The following is a 14,309-nucleotide window of genomic DNA, read 5'->3' on the forward strand; positions in this document are numbered from 1 at the left end:
TTTTAATTGGAGTATAGTTGATTCATTGAATACAGTGCTGTGTTAGCCCTATGCCTCTTCTCGGCAGGAATTACATTCAGTCATCGCCCCCTCTTCCCTCGAGATGGAGGAATGATGTAAAGATGGGGGGGGGGGGGTGGTAAAACCGGGTAATTATCAGTCAAACCCATTTCACCTGCGTTCACTAATCAAGGTAATTCATTTTGAGACTTGCATGTCCTCCAAGCAGCATGTAGCCTAAACAATGTTTGTCCCAGTTGTTTTCTAGGATCTTGGAGTCAGCTGTGTCTAGTTTGAGCTGATCTGGTTAAGATTGGATAGGACCACTGACCCTCCAACTGGGCCTGCCCACGTGTCCACTTGGTGACCTTTTGACTCAAAGGGTAACCCTCAGATCATGCTAAGCACCTCCATTTTTGCATGTGCAGAGGCCTGTAGCTTAGTTACTCCTGTGCAGAATGACAGTCACCGCAACTTTTTCCAATTACCCATCCTCACTGCCCCCACGCCTCAGACTGCCTTGCTTCTTTATTCCATAAACACCTGGCGTCCCTTGCCTTCCAGGAGGTGAATCTGAGACTTGTTGTGTCTCCTTGCTTGGCTGCCTTGTGAATAAACCCTCTCTTTTCTGCAAACCCTGACATCTTAGCGTTTTGGCTTGCTGCACGTTGGGCAAAATGATCCTGGTTTGGTAACATTCACAAGGGCATTACTTAGATTCTCCCCCAATTAAGTTTTTTTCTTTTTTTTTTAAGGGGTGAGTGTCTCTCCCTTCTCACTGACATTTAATTTTTCCCTTTTCCTAAACAAACAATACCCTGAAGAAATGAAACTGAGCAGGACCCTGGGGGATCTTCCTGGGGACAGCTCTAGTAGTTTTCTGATGGCATTTTAAGGCTTCTCTATTTATAGTATCATGTCACATGCAAACAATAAGTTATACTTCTTCTTTTCCAATTTGTATTCCTTTTATTTCTTTTACTTCTCTGATTGCCATGGCTAGGACTTCCAAAACTATGTTGAATAATAGTGGTGAGAATGGACATCCTTGTCTTGTTCCTGATCTTAGAGGAAATGCTTTCAGTTTTTCACCATTGAGAATGATGTTTGCTGTGGGTTTGTCATATATGGCCTTTATTATGTTGAGGTAGGTTCGCTCTGTGCCTACTTTCTGGAGGGTTTTTATCATAAATGGGTGTTGAATTTTGTCAAAAGCTTTTTCTGCATCTATTGAGATGATCATATGGGGTTTTTTTGTTTGTTTGTTTTTTTGTTTTTTGTGGTACGCGGGCCTCTCACTGCTGTGGCCTCTCCCGTTGCGGAGCACAGGCTCTGGACACGCAGGCTCAGCGGCCATGACTCACGGGCCTAGCCGCTCCGCAGCATGTGGGATCTTCCCGGACCAGGTCACGAACCCGTGTCCCCTGCATCGGCAGGCGGACTCTCAACCACTGCGCCACCAGGGAAGCCCCAGATCATATGGGTTTTATTCTTCCATTTGTTAATATGGTGTATCACATTGATTGATTTACATATATTGAAGAATCTTTGCATCCCTGCGATAAATCCCACTTGATCATGGTGTGTGATCCTTTTAATGTGTTGTTGGAGTCTGTTTGCTAGTATTTTGTTGAGGATTTTTGCATCTGTATTCATCCATGATATTGGTCTGTAATTTTCTTTTTTTGTAGTATCTTTGTCTGGTTTTGGTATCAGGGTGATGGTGGCCTCATAGAATGTTTGGGAGTGTTCCTTCCTCTGCAGTTCTTTGGAAGAGTTTGAGAAGGATGGGTGTTAGCTGTTCTCTAAATGTTTGATAGAATTCACCTGTGAAGCCATCTGGTTCTGGACTTTTCTTTGTTGGAAGATTTTTAATCACAGTTTCAATTTCATTACTTGTGATTGGTCTGTTCATATTTTCTATTTCTTCCTGGTTCAGTCTGGAAGGTTATACCTTTCTAAGAATGTGTCCATTTCTTCCAGGTTGTCCATTTTATTGGCATAGAGTTGCTTGTAGTAGTCTCTTAGGATGCTTTGTATTTCTGCGGTGTCTGTTGTAACTTCTCCTTTTTCATTTCTAATTATATTGATTTGAGTCCTCTCCCCTTTTTCTTGATGAGTCTGGCTAATGGTTAATCAAGTTTGTTTATCTTCTCAAAGAACCAGCTTTTAGTTTTATTGATCTTTGTTATTGTTTTCTTTGTTTCTCTTTCTTTTATTTCTGCTCCGATCTTTGTGATTTCTTTCCTTCTGCTAACTTTGGGTTGTGTTTGTTCTTTTTTCTCTAGTTCCTTTAGGTGTAAGGTTAGTTTGTTTACTTGAGATTTTTCTTGTTTCTTGAGGTAGGCTTGTATAGCTATAAACTTCCCTCTTAGAACTGCTTTTGCTGCATCCCATAGGTTTTGGATCGTTGTGTTTTCATTGTCATTTGTCTCTAGGTGTTTTTTGATCTCCTCTTTGATTTCTTCAGTGATCTCTTGGTTATTTAGTAATGTACTGTTTAGCCTCCAAGTGTTTGTGTTTTTACGTTTTTTTTCCCTGTAATTCATTTCTAATCTCATAGCGTTGTGGTCAGAAAAGATGCTTGATATGATTTCAATTTTCTTAAATTTACTGAGGCTTGATTTGTGACCCAAGATGTGATCTATCCTGGAGAATGTTCCATGTGCACTTGAGAAGAAAGTGTAATCTGTTGTTTTTGGATGGAATGTCCTATAAATATCAATTAAATCTATCTGGTCTATTGTGTCATTTAAAGCTTCTGTTTCCTTATTTATTTAAATTTTGGATGATCTGTCCATTGATGTAAGTGAGGTGTTAAGGCCCCCCACTATTATTGTGTTACTGTCGATTTCCTCTTTTATAGCTGTTAGTAGTTGCCTTATGTATTGAGGTGCTCCTATGTTGGGTGCATATATATTTGTAATTGTTATATCTTCTTCTTGGATTGATCCCTTGATCATTATGTAATATCCTTCCTTGTCTCTTGTAACATTCTTTATTTTAAAGTCTATTTTATCTGATATGAGTATTGCTACTCCAGCTTTCTTTTGATTTCCATTTGCATGAAATACCTTTTTCCATCCCCTCACTTTCAGTCTGTATGTGTCCCTAGGTCTGAAGTGGGTCTCTTGTACAGAGCATATATATGGGTCTTGTTTTTGTATACATTCATGAAGCCTGTGTCTTTTGGTTGGAGCATTTAATCCATTCACGTTTAAGGTAATTATCGATATGTATGTTCCTATGACCATTTTCTTAATTGTTTTGGGTTTGTTTTTGTAGATCCTTTTCTTCTCTTGTGTTTCCCACTTAGAGAAGGTCCTTTAGCATTTGTTGTAGAGCTGGTTTGGTGGTGCTGAATTCTCTTAGCCTTTGCTTGTCTGTAAAGCTTTTGATTTCTCCATCGAATCTGAAAGAGATCCTTGCCGGGTAGAGTAATCTTGGTTGTAGGTTCTTCCCTTTCATCACTTTAAGTATATCGTGCCACTCCCTTCTGGCTTGTAGAGATTCTGCTGAGAAATCAACTGTTAACCTTATGGGAGTTCCCTTGTATGTTATTTGTCATTTTTCCCTTGCTGCTTTCAATAATTTTTCTTTGTCTTTAATTTTTGCCAGTTTGATTTACTATGTGTCTCGGCGTGTTTCTCCTTGGGTTTATCCTGCATGGGACTCGCTGTGCTTTCTGGACTTGGGTGGCTCTTTCCTTTCCCATGCTAGGGAAGTTTTCGACTATAATCTCTTCATATATTTTCTCTGGTCCTTTCTCTCTTTGTCTTTGGGGACCCCCTATAATGTGAATGTTGGTTGCGTTTAATGTTGTCCTAGAGGTCTCTTAGGCTGTCTTCATTTCTTTTCATTCTTTTTTCTTTATTCTGTTCCGCAGCAGTGAATTCTACCATTCTGTCTTCCAGGTCACTTATCCGTTCTGCCTCAGTTGTTCTGCTATTGATTCCTTCTAGTGTAGTTTTCATTTCAGTTATTGTATTGTTCATCTCTGTTTGTTTGTTCTTTAATTCTTCCAGGTCTTTGTTAAACATTTCTTGCATCTTCTCGATCTTTGCCTCCATTCTTTTTCTGAGGTCCTGGATCATCATCACTATCAATATTCTGAATTCTTTTTCTGGAAGGTTGCCTATCCCCACTTCATTCAGTTGTTTTTCTGGGATTTTATCTTGTTCCTTCATCTGGTACATAGCCCTCTGCCTTTTCTGCCTTTTCATCTTGTCTATCTTTCTGTGAATGTGGTTTTTGTTCCACAAGCTGCAGGATTGTAGTTCTTCTTGCTTCTGCTGTCTGCCCTCTGGTGGATGAGGCTATCTAAGAGGCTTGATGGGAGGGACTGGTGGTGGGCAGAGCTGACTGTTGCTCTGGTGGGCAGAGCTCAGTAAATCCACTTGACTGTTGATGGGTGGGGCTGGGTTCTCTCCCTGTTGGTTGTTTGGCCTGAGGCAACCCAGCACTGGAACCTACCTGGGCTCTTTGGTGGGGCTAATGACAGACTCTGGGAAGGCTCACACCAAGGATTACTTCCCAGAACTTCTGCTGCCAGTGTCCTTGTCCCCACAGTGAGCCACAGCCACCCCCACCTCACCTCTGCAGGAGACCCTCCAACACTAGCAGGTAGGTCTGGGTCAGTCTCCCCTGGGGCCCCTGCTCCTTCCCCTGGGTTCCGATTCGCACACTACTTTGTGTGTGCCCTCCAAGAGTGGAGTCTGTTTCCCGCAGTCCTGTTGAATTCCTGCAATCAATTCCCACTAGGCTTCCAAGTCTGATTCTCTAGGAACTCCTCCTCCCATTGCCGGACCCCCAGGTTGGGAAGCCTGACGTGGGGCTCAGAACCTTCAGTCCAGTGGGTGGACTTCTGTGGTATAAGTGTTCTCCAGTCTCTGAGTCACCCACCCAGTCGTTATGGGATTTGATTTTACTGTCATTGCGCCCCTCCTACTGTCTCATTGTGCCTTCTCCTTTGTCTTTGGAAGTGGGGTATCTTTTCTGGTGAGTTCCAATGTCTTCCTGTTGATGACTGTCCAGCAGCTAGTTGTGATTCTGGTGTTCTCGCAAGAGGGAGTGAGAGCACGTCCTTCTACTCCACCATCTTGGTTCCTCCTCTCCATTATGGTTTGTCATAGGATATTGAATATAGTTCCCTGTGCTACACAGTAGGACCTTGGTGTTTATCCATCCTGTATATAATACATCCGCTAACCCCAACCTCCCACTCCATCCCTCCCCCAACCCCCCACCTAGCCCAACCACCAATCTGTTTTCTATGTCCGTGATTCTGTTTCATAGATAGGTTCCTTTGTGTCATAGTTTAGATTCCAGATATAAGTGGTATCATATTGTATTTGGCTTTCTGACTGACTTCACTTAGTATGATAATTTCTAGGTCCATCCATGTTGCTGCAAATGGCATTATTTCATTCTTTTTCATGGCTGAATAGTATTCCATCGTATGTATGTATGTGTGTGTGTATATATAACATCTTTATGCATTCATCTGTTGATGGACATTTAGGTTGTTTCATTGTCTTGGCTATTGTGAATAGTGCTGCTATGAACATAGGGGTGAATGTATCTTTTAAAATTATAGTTTTGTGTGGATATATTCCCAGGAGTAGAATTGCTGGATCATATGGTAATTCCTTTTTTTTTTTTTGGCTGCACCACATGGCATTTGGGATCTTAGTTCCCTGACCAGGGATTGAACCTGTGCCCCCTGCAGTGGAAGTGCAGAGTCTTAACCACTGGACTGCCAGGGAAGTCCCTCATATATATGGTAATTCTATGTTTAGTTTTCTGAGGAACCTCCATACTGTTTTCCAAAGTGGCTGCACCAACTTACCTTCCCACCGACAGTGTAGGAGTGTTCGCTTTTCCAAAGAACAAATTTAATGAGATTGAGAAAATGCAGAAACAAAGGAAACCAGCCAAGCAAGACAAAATAATAGTTTAGCCATAAAACAAAGTCGAGAACCTTGAGTTCCTCCTCCAGGGATACAGGTAATATCCTGAGCTATACCCTTGAGTTCTTTTGCAGAAACTAAACCCCCACCAGGTGGAGGAAGTTAACTGCATGCTGACCACCAGCACATAGACCCCAGACCAGTTGGAACCAGAAGGTTGATAACTGAGATTCTTGAAACATCATCCTGTTATGTCATCATCAACCAGAGAATTGTACAGGAGCTGATTACCAAACTGTGACCCTTTCCCTCACACCGTTTTTTTTGTGGTACGTGGGCCTCTCACCACTGTGGCATCTCCCGTTGTGGAACACAGGCTCCGGACGCGCAGGCTCAGCAGCTATGGCTCACGGGCCCAGCCGCTCTGCGGTACGTGGGATCCTCCTGGACCAGGGCACGAACCCACGTCCTCCACATTGGCAGGCGGGCTCCCAACAACTGTGCCACCAGGGAAGCCCCATCACACTTTTTTAATTTTTTTTGCGGTACGTGGGCCTCTCATGTGACCACACCAGGATATTCTTCCCTACTGGGTTGCCTTGAATGGAATTTTTCCTTTGGGGGGTGGGGTGGGAGAAAGCATAGGACTTGGTGGTCTGGTTTTGAGCAAAATGCTTTTTTTAAAAACTATATTTATTTTGGCTGCACCAGGTCTTTGTTGTGGCGCGTGGGATCTTTTAGTTGTGGCACACGGACTCTTAGTTGCAGCCTGCTTGTGGGATCTAGTTCCCCGACCAGGGATCGAACCCAGGGCCCCAGCACTGGGAGCACTGAGTCTTCCCCACTGGGCCACCAGAGGAGTCCCCCAAATGCTGCTTTAATTGGAGTGTTCTCTTCTGGGTTGAGGAATGCTTCAGCCATCCCATACTGCCCTTGCGGTGACTGGGACACTCCCTGTTAAACCAGGGCTCGTTGGTACCCCATCTGGAACAACAGGTAGGAAATCTTCCATTCTTGTGCCGGGGAGCTGTGATCCTGAGAGGCCTCTCAGCTCTGGGTTGCCTGGTTCTGGTCTGTTTCTGGTAATACCAGCTGTATGACAAGAAGGGAAATCAGAGCTCTATTGCATCCTGTAGTCCTCTGGGGTGTATTTTACAAAATTGGGAAATCTTCAGCTATGTTTCTATGAAAAGAAAGATGACTTTGTTCTAATACCACATGGCCAGAATGTTTAAACTGGAGAAAAATGGCTTTGCATTGTGGTGGACTCTCTTGTTGGGAGCATGGGCTCTAGGCGCGTGGGCTTCAGTAGTTGTGGCACACGGGCTCAGTAGCTGTGGCTCGCAGGCTCCAGAACGCTGGCTCAGTAGCTGTGGCACACAGGCTTAGTTGTTCTGCGGCATGTGGGATCTTCCCAGACCAGGGCTCGAACCCGTATCTCCGGCGTCGGCAGGTGGATTCTTAATCAGTGCGCCACCAGGGAAGCCCCAAAACTTTTTTTTTTTTTTTTGGCATATGCAGTTAGAGACGTCTGGCTTGATTTAAAAAAAAATTCTTTTTTTGGGGGTGATGGTGGTGGGATGAATTGGGAGATTGGGATTGACATATATACACTAATATGTATACAATAGATAACTAATAACCTGCTGTATAAAGAAAGTAAAATTAAAAAAAAATTCTTTTCAAAATTCTGGCCCTGAGAGAGCAAAAGTTCTCCTAGGTAAAAGGTTAAGTTATAACTTATTTCCTTGAAATGCAAACACAGCTCACACTGTCTGAGACTATGGTCTCAGCTTACCTGGTAGAACCTGAAACTGAGAGGAAATGGGAAAAGAAGTGTTTTAAAACTCAAGTAAACTTATTCCAACTGTTATAAATGAATGTGTTGTAGACGTCTAATTCATGACTGTTTTAAAATGAAACTATGGGATCTCTAGTTCTGTCTTTAAAAATTAATTTGTAAATGAGCTCTAATTGATTGGCTCAAAGGGAATTAAGTGCTTATATAAATTCTCAGGAATACAACAGAAATTAACCCAAATGAATTTCAAGTTCATGTGATCTGGCGGAATATTCAGTATTAAACTAAGTTTAATACCAGATATTAAGTTTGGTTTAATACAGACCTGTCTCTAGAGTCATCAATATTAAGTATAATACTTTTATTGTACTTAGGTTTACTGAAAATCAAATTCTCATTATCCCTGTTGCAAATTTTGTCAGCAAGAAAAGATTAACTTGGTATGATATTGTTATAAGTAATAGAGATAAATGGGATAAAAGCTTTTAGGTGAACTCTTTAGGAATAGTTGTTTGTTTTTCCAGATTTTTGGTAACTTGAGTTTTCCTAAATGAAGGTAAAATGATGAAAATTAATTGAATGTCTAAATCATTTTAAAATAAGATGAAATACTGGAACACTTGCTAAACAAGTCTGTTTACAGCAAGTTTGTTTACCTAATTTAGTTTTTCTCTAACGAGGACAAAGGTATGTCTAATAAACCCAAACATATTTTGTACCACATTGAAGAAACTGTGCTATGAGAAAATGTTTTTAGGTTATAGAAGATGTTCCTAAGTTTGCTAATCAGAAAATGCTGGTATGATAAACATTTCACAGTTGCTTGCTTCTTGGTTTTTGCTAGAGATTAAAGTTTTTAAGGGTTAAAAATTGTGATAGGTAATTAAAAAGTACTAGAAATAAGGGAAACATTTCGGTATGTAAAGGAAGTAGGATATATGTTGTTGGCAAGAAGGTATGAAAAATGGAGATATTTTTGTTAAAGAGTAGATTTGTCCTAGAGCTGGTTGTTTCTGGATGGGGAAAGAATAAGGGACAAACTCATATGGATATAGGAAGTTGTGGAAGAGGAACCTTGAGAAAAGTTTTGTTCATGATCAGAACTGGATAAGATTAGACTGAATTCAATCTAAGTAAATTAATTTTATTATTAAAAGTAAGCTGATAGGGCTTCCCTGGTGGCGTGGTGGTTAACAATCCGCCTGCCAATGCAGGGGACACTGGTTCGAGCCCTGGTCCAGGAAGATCCCACATGCCGTGGAGCAACTAAGCCTGTGAGCCACAACTCCTGAGCCTGTGAGCCACAACTGAAGCCCATGTGCCTAGAGCCTGTGCCCTGCAACGAGAAGCCACTGCAATGAGAAGCTGATGCGCTGCATCAAAGAGTAGCCCATCGCCGCAACTAGAGAAAGCCTGCACGCAACGACGACCCAATGCAGCCAAAAATAAATTTATTTTAAAAAGTATGTTATTTATTTAAGCTGATACAAGACTGGAGTTGTTTTTTTTTTTTTTTTTTTTTTGCAGTACACGGGTCTCTCATTGTTGTGGCCTCTCCCGTTGCGGAGCACAGGCTCCAGACGCGCAGGCTCAGTGGCCATGGCTCATGGGTGTAGCCGCTCTGCGGTATGTGGGATCTTCCTGGACCAGGGCAAGAACCCATGTCCCCTGCATTGGCAGGTGGTCTCTGAACCACTGTGCCAACAGGGAAGCCCTGGAGTTTGGTTTTTTGTTATGAGACAGTGTTCTTGGAATACTGAGCTACTTTAAGTAAGACTGTCTTTTATTATTTTTTAATAGTTTGTCCGCACCATGCGGCTTATGGGATCTCAGTTCCCTGACCAGGGATTGAGCCTGGACCACAGCACAGTGACAGTGCTGAATCCTAACCACTAGAACACCATGGAACTCGCAATAAGACTTTCTTACGTGATCTGTTGTAACCTTCTGTATTTGCCTTTGAAATCTTCTCTGTCACTTTAGTTAAGTGAATACTTTCACAATACCAAGTGTTTTAAAACGTTATTAAAAAAAAACTTTATTGAAATATAGTTGATTTAGAGTGCTGTTAGTTTCAGGTGTACAGCAAAGTGATTCAGTTATATATGTGTGTGTATATATGTATGAATACGTGTATTCTGTTTTAGACTTTTCCATTATAGTTATTACAAGGTATTTTTAAAAAATTATTTTTGGCCACGTTGGGTCTTCTTTGTGGTGAGCGGGAGCTACTCTTCATTGTGGTGTGTAGGCTTCTCATTGTAGTGGCTTCTCTTGTTGTGGAGCATGGGCTCTAGGTGCATGAACTTCAGTAGTTTTGGCTCGTGGACTCTAGAGTGCAGGCTCAGTAGTTGTGGCGCATGGGCTTAGTTGCTCTGTGGCATGTGGGTTTGTCCCGGACCAGGGCTTGAACCCCCGTCCCCTGCATTGGCAGGTGGATTCTATTTTTTTCCTTTGAAATAGGATTTACTTTTTTCTTTCTTTCTTTCTTTATTTTGGCTGTGTTGGGTCTTCGTTTCTGTGCGAGGGCTTTCTTTAGTTGTGGCAAGCGGGGGCCACTCTTCATCACGGTGCGCGGGCCTCTCACTATCACGGCCTCTCGTTGCGGAGCACAGGCTCCAGACGCGCAGGCTCAGTAGTTGTGGCGCACGGGCCTAGTTGCTCCGCGGCATGTGGGATCTTCCCAGACCAGGGCTTGAACCCGTGTTCCCTGCATTAGCAGGCAGATTCTCAACCACTGCGCCACCAGGGAAGCCCCTGGCAGGTGGATTCTTAACGATTGCACCACCAGAGAAGCCCCATTACAAGATATTGAGTACAGTTCCCTGTACTATATAGTAGGTCCTTGTTGGTTATCTATTTTATATTATAGATAGTAGTGTATATATTTTAATCCCAAACTTCTAATGTATCCCCCCCACTCCATTTCCCCTTTGGTAACCATACGTTTGTTTTCTATGTTTGAGTCTGTTTGTAAAATAAGTTCATTTGTAGGATTTTTTTAGATTCCACATATAAGCAATATCATATATTTGTCTTTCTCTGACTTTAGTATAATAATCTCTAGGTCCATCCATGTTGCTGCAAATGGCATTATCTCATTCTTTTTTATGGCTAATATTCCACTGTGTATATATATATACCATATCGTCTTTATCCATTCGTTTGTCCATGGACACTTAGGTTATTTCCATGTCTTGGCTATTGAGAATAGTGCTCCTATGAACATTAGAGTGTGTGTATCTTTTTGAATTAATTTCTCCAGGTTACCAGATCATATGGTAACTCTATTTAGTCTCTTTTAAGGAACCTCCATACTGTTCTCCATAGTGGCTGCACCAATTTACGTTCCTACCAACAGTGTAAGGGGTTTCCTTTTTCTCCACACCCTCTCCAGCATTTATTATTTGTAGACTTTTAAAAATTAATTATGGCTCTGCGGGCTCTTCAGTGCGGTGCACTGGCTTCTCTAGTTGTGGCACGCGGCCTTTAGAGGGCATGGGCTCTAGAGCGTGTGGGCTCAGTAGTTGCACCACAAGGGCTTAGTTGTGGTATGTGGGATCTTAGTGACCAGGGATGGAATCTGGGCCCCCTGCATTGGGCACATGGAGTCTTAACCCTGGACCACCAGGGAAATCCCTGTAGACTTCTTGATGATAGCCAATCTGACTGGTGTGAGGTGATACCTCATTATAGTTTTGATTTGCATTTCTCTAATAATTAGTGATATTGAACATCTTTTCATGTACCTGTCGGCCACCTGTATGTCTTCATTGGGTTTTTTTTTGGATATTGGGCTGTATGTATATTTTGGAAATTAAGCCCTTGCCAATCTCATCATTTGCAAATATTTTTTCCCATTCTGTAGGTTGTCTTTTCGTAAAGCTTTATTTTTAAAATATTTTCCTTATTTTTTTGGCTGCATTGGGTCTTAGTTGTGGCACATGGGATCTTTGTTGAGGAATATGGGATCTTTTTCGTTATGGCCCATGGTCTGCTTGGGTTTCTCTCTAGTTGTGGCACGCGGGCTCCAGAGTGCATGGGCTCTGTAGTATGTGGCACGCGGGTTCTCTCATTGAGGCACGCGAGCTCAATAGTTGCAGCACGCGGGATCTTAGTTCCCCAACCAGGGATGGAACCTGCGTCCCCTGCATTGGAAGGCAGATTCTTTACCACTGGACCACCAGGGGAGTCCCAGTAAAACTTTTTGACAAACTTCCTCAAATCAAATTCTAAATTGAAGTTCTTTTGACCTCTAATTTGGGACCTTTCAAAGGCCCCTGAGGCATCTCAGAGAGAAAAATATTAAACTAATTCAGATTATTTGGTATGTTAAATTACACGAGAAGCACTATCAAATGAGTGGTGATAAAACCTTCTTAGGTGGGCTTCCCTGGTGGCACAGTGGTTGAGAGTCCGCCTGCCGATGTGGGGGACGCAGGTTCGTGCCCCGGTCCGGGAAGATCCCACATGCCGCGGAGTGGCTGGGCCCGTGAGCCATGGCCGCTGAGCGTGTGCGTCCAGAGCCTGTGCTCCGCAATGGGAGAGGCCAAAACAGTGAGAGGCCCGCCGTACTGCAACAAACAAACAAACAAACAAAAACCTTCTTAGTTAATTTCTTAGGTAATACTGTATGGGTAAACATCATCAAGTGTTCTAAAAATTATATGAAGTTCCTAAAATTTGGAGATGTCCTGGTATTGTTATCAGTCTTAATTCTAGTTATCTTTAAAAGATTGTATGTCACAGCAACTTGGTTAAGCTTCTTTGTCAATTGCATTGTAATCAGATCCTTAACTGTGCCTTTTCAAGTCTTCTGTCATTAACAGATATTTCACTCATGCTTTTGCAAAATCTTAAGATTCACAGAAAGGACCTTTTGGCAAGTAAAAGATTGATAACTTCCAGATCATACTGCTGAACTAGTTAAGAAATTCTAATGGAAACCCTGATTGTTTCATAAAACTGTTAACAAGATTAAGATCAAGATTAGTTACATAGTACTCAGTAAACTAATGAATATGGTTATGTTTTTGTCTGAAACACTGCTGGCTTTTAGTCTGTGTTTTCTAGACATAAAGAAACCTTTCCCTTTATAACAATTTGGTAAGTTTTACCTCTGTAAGTGGAATTAAAAGATTTATCTTTTCTCTTGACCTGATCCCTCCAGGAGCTGGAAACTCAGAGTCCCAACAGCTTTATCAGCTGAATAAGGAAGGTCACCTCCTGGTAGGAGCAGGAATATTGAGGTATTTTAGGAACCTTGAGAACGGAGGAATTCTCTCATATCTACAGATACTGCAGGCAAAATCGGATGGCAAGTTGTTGATGATTTTCCTGGCCTCAAGAGGTTTTTAAAAAGTTCAATTGATATTCCTTAAAAGCTCTAGCACAGCCAAGTGAAAAGAGCCTATACGACCAGTTACACTTAGGTAAATCAGGCTGTTTACTGAAACTAGACTTAATTTGGCCCAATTTGGTAGAAAATGAGGATAAATTAGAGATTATGTTTTGATAATATACCTTTTGGATATTGAGGTTTTGTATATACTGAGGGTTTATTGTATTATCTACATCCAAGATGACCTTATTGCTATATTATAAAGTATTTTAATTAAGTTACTAAAGGAATATTCTAAGCTTGTTTCTGAAACTGATCATGGTAACCTATCTTTGGATGAAGATCAGATGCCCCATGATCCACAACCAGGAGATTATATGTACTAGAGAGGACATCACTTGTAAGGCTCCAACCTCAATGAAAGAGCCCTTTTCTCAGGTATTAAGTAGCTCATGCACAGTGAAACTGAAGGAAACTGACTCTTGAATTAACATTTCCCACTCAAGGCCTTCTGTACTGGACTGGTCGATAGAAAGGACTGCTGACCTCAACACCCGCATGAGAAAAAGACAACAGCAGTGGTAGACAGCAACCCAGGAATCTGGACCAGGTCTGTTAAGATCCATCCTAATTCAATGGAACTGTTCACCAAATGTGTCTCCCTATCAAAATGGAAAGTTTTTGTTTTATTTCTAATATACTTCTGACTCCAATGTTCAGGATAGAAAGGAAATTCTCCAGTGAAGCTGAATAACTGCTCACGATGTGTATCACTGCTTGCTACTGAAAGGTCTGCAAACAAAGGGAAAATGATGGAGGAAACTTTCACGTATTGAGGTATGGAGAAGTCATTCTGGCTTATAAGGTAAGGCTGTTCTAGTTTATCAAACATACATTGTACATCTGCTTTAACCACTAAAGAATGCATTTAAAAAATCAGAATGAAGTAACTGTGGTTCAGGTATCCCAAATGGATCGGGGTGCCTAGTATGGACATGGTTTCAGACACACTTCTACATTACTGAGAACTTGAACGTTCTGAACTGTATCAGACTCAAGGACACTATCAGCTGCTATGAAACCTTTCTCTAGGAATGGTAACAAGCAAGACAGCTCCAGCTATAGCCTCCCAGCAGAAGGCACTAGATTATTTAGGCAGAATAGTACTAGATACTAAAATTGCTTTAAATTATATTTTGACAAGACAGACATGTAGTGCTTCATAACTCCTGTTTTGTAATCCTACTTACAGAACCCA

The sequence above is a fragment of the Orcinus orca genome, chromosome 16 (assembly GCF_937001465.1).
Source record: "Orcinus orca chromosome 16, mOrcOrc1.1, whole genome shotgun sequence".
Taxonomy (NCBI): Eukaryota; Metazoa; Chordata; class Mammalia; order Artiodactyla; family Delphinidae; genus Orcinus; species Orcinus orca.